The sequence below is a fragment of the Cervus elaphus genome, chromosome 1 (assembly GCF_910594005.1).
Source record: "Cervus elaphus chromosome 1, mCerEla1.1, whole genome shotgun sequence".
NCBI lineage: Eukaryota > Metazoa > Chordata > Mammalia > Artiodactyla > Cervidae > Cervus > Cervus elaphus.
In genome coordinates this window covers 91,725,002-91,731,001 of record NC_057815.1, presented here as the reverse complement: position 1 = coordinate 91,731,001, position 6,000 = coordinate 91,725,002, and positions in this window count along the sequence as shown.

The window sequence follows — 6,000 nt, the reverse complement described above, 5'->3', positions numbered from 1 at the left end:
AGAAAACTTTTTAGCCTACTTGACTCTTGGCAAAGCTGACAGTGAGATCTTTCCCAGTGTCTCACTTCTCTGTCCTGAGTCTTTTTTGTCCTGATGAAGACCATACTACCTTTTCCCTGCACCCAAGAAGATTAGTCTAACTTTCTCTCTTCTCTCTCTCTGCTGGCTGATCGCTTCGCAGCGTTCTTATTCATCATTAAATGTCCCTTAGTCAAGAGCTGGAGCCAATCACAACCCAGAGGATGGTGTGGCCTGACCCCTGGAAGGAGGGGCTGGGCTCCCTCTCTGCTGACTGCCTACACTGGCATCATGCTGGGTCAGGTGCATTAGCTCTCCCCCATGTCTCTGAAAGGAAGAGTTGTTTTAATTCAACACATGAGCAGAAGCTTTCACAACCTCTGGGAGGATGTGAACGCCTCCTGGAATTGGGAAATGTTCTTTTGTTGTTGTTGTTAAGATTGGAAATTTTCCTTTTATTCTGGTTTTCTCAGATTACTTTTTTTTTTTAATTGAGAAACGTGTATGCAGGTCAGGAAGCAACAGAACTGGCCATGGGACAACAGACTGGCTCCAAATAGGAAAAGGAGTATGTCAAGGCTGTATATTGTCACCCTGCTTATTTAACTTATATGCAGAGTACATCATGAGAAACTCTGGGCTGGAGGAAGCACAAGCTGGAATCAATATCGCCAGGAGAAATATCAATAACCTCAGACATGCAGATGACACCATCCTTATGGCAAAAGTGAAGAGGAACTAAAAAGCCTCTTGATGAATGTGAAAGAGGAGATTGAAAAAGTTGGCTTAAAACTCAGCATTCAGAATACTAAGATCACGGCATCCGGTCCCATCACTTCATGGCAAATAGATAGGGAAACAGTGTAAACAGTGGCTTTATTTTTCTGGGCTCCAAAATCACTATAGATGGCCATTGCAGCCATGATATAAAAAGGTGCTTACTCCTTGAAAAGAAAGTTATGAGCAACCTAGACAGCATATTAAAAAGCAGAGGCATTACTTTGCCAAGAAACCGGGTGTTGGTAATGGACAAGGAGTCCTGGTGGGCTGTGGTTCATGGGGTCGCAAGAGTCAGACACGACTGAGTGACTGAACTGAACTGAATCTCCATATGGAACAGAGAGCATCAGGATTACAGCTGGATTCTAGGCAGCAATTACAAGGAGTTTTGGAATGCTTGTTAAGAGAAGAATGATTAATTCTTCTTTAAAACATTATTGAATACCTGGTCAATGCCAAACATTGGAATGGGCCTGGTGATAAAATGGTAACAACATACAGGGTGGTCTCTACCCTCATGGAGTTTTCAGTTTTCAATGGTTGCACAGGCAGAAATAAATTGTATAAGTGAGGCACACAGGACACAGAGCTCATGAAGGGAGATTTACCTAGTCAGTTAAATCTGGGAGAATTTCCCAGAGAAAACTATGCTTATACAAATAATAGAAAATACTTTTATTATTTTTTATTGAAGTATCATTGATTCACAATATTATTTTTAGTTTCAGGTGTACATCATGATGCTCCAGCATTTTTACAGTTTATACCCCACTAAAATTATTACAAGAAAATGCCTATAATTCCCTGTGCTCTATAATTTATCCTTGTTGCTTATCTAGAAAATTACTTTTGAATGCCCCTGAAAATTCAAGGCAAAATACACTGAAGAAATGAAGTTGAAGTAACATTGAGGGAAAAACTGGGACACTATTCCACTGTCATTCAGGCCTCTTGCTGTGTTCTTTGAACAGAAGCTTATTCCTGCCTTCGGGCCTTTGCACTTGGTTGATGCCACTGTTCCTTCGCTGCTCCTTCGAATCTGATTGCAGACTCTTTCATATTCTTCTTATGGTCACTTTTCCATGACCCTCCTTATTTTGATTAGTCCCTGCTTATCACTCTCAAAACACCCTTTTGTTTTCTTCAGATATGATGATTTTGGATTTTCTTCCATTTATATATATATTTATTTATTTTTTCTAATAGATTGTAAGCTTCAAGAACCTGGGCTCCTGGGTCTCTGGGTCACATTAACTGGTCCGAGTCTGACACATGATAAGCACTCAAAAAGTATTGAAGTGCTCAATAAATAATGAAGGATAAAGTTTGCACAAGAAGGTTTGTACTGAATTAATTTATTTTGCACGATATTAACCATGTTATATTCCCTTCACGTTGCAAAATTCCAATAAAACTCCCTTAAAGGTGAAGCTGCTACACAATTCTTTATTGAAGATGAGAAATGAACTTTGTTATTTGCATAATCTGAGGTTTAGTTTTAAAAATAAGCCCCTGGAAATTTACTTTGAAGCACGTAAAAAGGATAGATTAATGGATATATAGACAGGTAGATGGATATATATAAAATAAAACAAGTTTACTAAAATGTAACTTCAAAAGTTTGATTATGGCTAAACAGATAGATGTTCACTGGTAAATTCTTTCAACACAACTGTCTTTATGCAAATTTTCATAAATAAATGTGTGCAAAAAAAATGTACCTGATTATATTCCTCCTTTGAGTAGAGTTAAGTTTAATCTATATTTTGTGTCCTTCAGGTCAATGATTAGCAGGAGAATAGTCCAGAAAATCCTTTACAGTGTGTTGTTTAAGCAACAAATGATAGATTTGGTATGATTTCCACTAGAGCGTTGTGCACTCACATGGTTAATTGGAAGTTGGGCAACAAGAGCCCATGACTCACTATTCCTCTGGCTTGAGATCTGGCTGCTGGTTCCAGGGGACTGAGTAAAGTCAGAAGTGGAAGGTGGCTCCCAGGTGTTACCTGTTGTGATAGAAGAAATCATGGTCTAACTTGTGACTCATAATCCTCTCATCAAAGGAAGTGTGCCCTCTTCACCATTAAGATGGTTCAGTGTCTTTCTGTCCTGTGAATCTGCTTGACCTCGAAATTTCCCTTGATTTTGATGGTCCAGGACGGGAGGAACCCTCATTACATTAATAACAACCAGCATCTGAATGAGTGTTCCTGGCTTATGAAAGTATTCTAATTGCCTTACTCTATTTGGTTGTCCCAGCAATGCTATGTTGCAAATAAGCCAGGTAATATTATGCATCCACGTATTTTACAGATTGAGGCAATGTGTGAGAGACATGGCCAATTTCATAGCAGGGTACTGAGGAGCTGAAATTAGGACTGAGATTCCTGATTTCTAATTCAATCAGTCACCCTTATCTAATGCCCGACTGAATATGTAGGCAATTTTTTACTACCTGATTCTATCGAAAGGAGGGAGACTTTTAAGGAAATAGAGTGTCAGAGAAAAGCCACAGGGAAAGTGAACTTTTCCCAGGTTGAATTCATGCTATGTTATCCCAAAATCTCGAATCCAATTCTCTGTTCTGTTCTTCCATGCTTTTTGCAGTGTCTGTCCCTTCTGAAAGGTTAAATCTCTGCTTGATTCTCTCCCAGTGAATTTTTTTGAGTTGGATAATACTCTTTAAGGATTGGGGAGTAGAGACTAGCTAACAGGCATTCTTACGATGCTGTTGCTGTGCCTGTCCTATGTTTCTTGTATCTTCCCCTCCCCAGGTGGCTGTTCTTAGTGAGGTGGAATGATAACTACTTTAATGCATATTCCATCAGCTCCTGGGAAACTATTAGTTCAAATGTGCCCACTGCTCATGACTTGTAATGCAGCTTAATTCCCCTTTACTTTTGGTTTCTTGAATGTTAATAAATGTTGACTACAGAGTCAGATATTCCTGCATCTGAGACTATACTCAACTTACCTGTGCCATCAGGCAAGTTGCTTGGCCTCCCTTAAGTGTCATGTTTTTATTTATAAAATGAGATTAATTATAAAACTTGCCCTTTCTAACTGTGTGAGGACTAAATGGAATAATACTTATGAAGGGTGCAACTCAGTATTTACAGCTTAGGAGATGCTCATAACTATTGCTAAGAATTTTAATAATTCAGTTAGAATACAGAAATGCTCCTTACAAGTCTGATAAAATTCATCTTACTCTCTAATTAGAAGGAATTACATTTACAGCATTTTGTCAACAAAGGTCCGTATAGTCAAAGATTTGGTTTTTCCAGTAGTTATGTACAGATGTGAGATTTGGACCATTAAGAAGACTGAGCTCCAAAGAATTGATGCTTTTCCATTGTAATGGAGAAGACTCTCAAGAGTCCCTTGGATAGCATAGAGATTAAACCAGTCAATCCTAAAAGAAATCAACCCTGAGTATACACTGGAAGGACTGATGCTGAAGTTGAAACTTCAGGATTTGGCCACCTATTTTGAAGAGCCGACTCATTGGAAAAGACCCTGATGTTACGAGAGACTGAAGAGAAGTGGGCGACAGAGTATGAGATGGTTAGATGGCATCCCTGACTCAATGGACATGAGTTTGAGCAAACCCCAGGAGACAGCGAAGGACCAGGAAGCCTGCAGTGCTGCAGTTCATTGGGTCACAAAGAGTTCAACACAGCTTAGCTACTGAACAACAGCAACATTTACACACAGCTTTTTCTTCCTGCATCCTCCCTCCCTCCCTCCCTTCCTTCCTCCTGTAGACTGAAAGAAAGGTGCAACATGAGAGCTGTGAGTTAGGTTTTGTTGGAGCAAAATGAGGACTCCAGCCTGGGAGACAGCATTTCTGATAGCTCTGAGAAACTGCTCCAAAGAGGAACTGCTGCCTGACTTACAGTTTTGTTCTTTTATCTCTGAAAACATTTCAGTGTCTTGTTAAGGGATGAGGTAAGTGTCGTATATGATTTTAGTGAAGAGGGGACCTGCAGTCATGCACACATTTTGGCAGATATTTGCTGCTAGTCATGAGGAGCAGATTCACCATTAATGAGTTTTTCTGGATATGAACAGATGTAATAACTTGGCTGAAAAAATCTTCTCCTGAAAATATCTAACTATCTGAAGACCTGTCCTGCCAGTTTTTCCAAGAGCACAGAGTGCCTCATTCCTGTTCTCCACTCTAAATTTCTTTCAGAGGGTATTAATGTCAGCAGCTGCAGCAGCACTTGATTTATTCCTTGTAGAGGTAGCTGTCAAGTGCCAATTTATAGTTGACACTTTCTTCTTTCCCTCCTTCATTTCTCCCCTCCAGCTCCCTCCCTGCCTTCCTTCTTTCTGCATGTCTTCATTGAGTGTCTCTATCATGTCAGGCGGTCTCTACTCTTATGGATATTGCAGGTTACAGTGGAAGACTAAGGAATCACACAAATGGATGTAAAAATATATTTCTAGTAATTACTACAGAGTATATCACAAGGAGGCCTTGAATTAATGGGGAGGCTTCCCTGAAATCTTTACCAAGCAAAGGGCTCACTGCTTGAAGCACGTAGAAAGCAATACTATGGGACCAGCTCTTGAGAAGAGTTTTATTTTGAGGCCAACTGGCAAGGAGACATGGGAAGGGCTCAAATCTGTGTCTTTGATCTGGGGTTCGGTCAAACATTATGAGTTTTTGGAGGATGTATTAGTTGGTAGAAATGGTGGAGCAGGTTTCAACTAGTGGACTTTGGAACTTGTCCATTTATGATAGGATATGGTTGAAGCTTCAACCTGGGATCTTCTAGGATGGAGAACCCTTCACTTCTAAAAAGATTCTGGCATTCAAGTTCTAGTCATGTCCTGATCCTTAGGTTCCCTGGAGGTGGTGCGGAGACTTAGTTTTTGGGTGTTATTTGAGGTCAGACATTCTTCCCTTGTGCCTGCTTTGGCTGCCTGGGCCTGAAGCTGAGGGAGGTAGTGGCACAAGGGGGGAGAAGGTTCCTGGAGGAAGGCCGGTGCTGGTCGTCTGCTGGCAATCACCAGGTTGCAGATTGCAACTTTATTCCAAGGGCAATGGGAATCCACTGAAGAATTTCAGGTAGGACTGTAACATAACTCTCATGAGTCATTTAGCTTAAATGGAAGTCTACCCAATTAAGCCATCTTTATTCATGTGGATTGTGAGCAGAGGGCAGACATGATACACAGGATTGATCATCT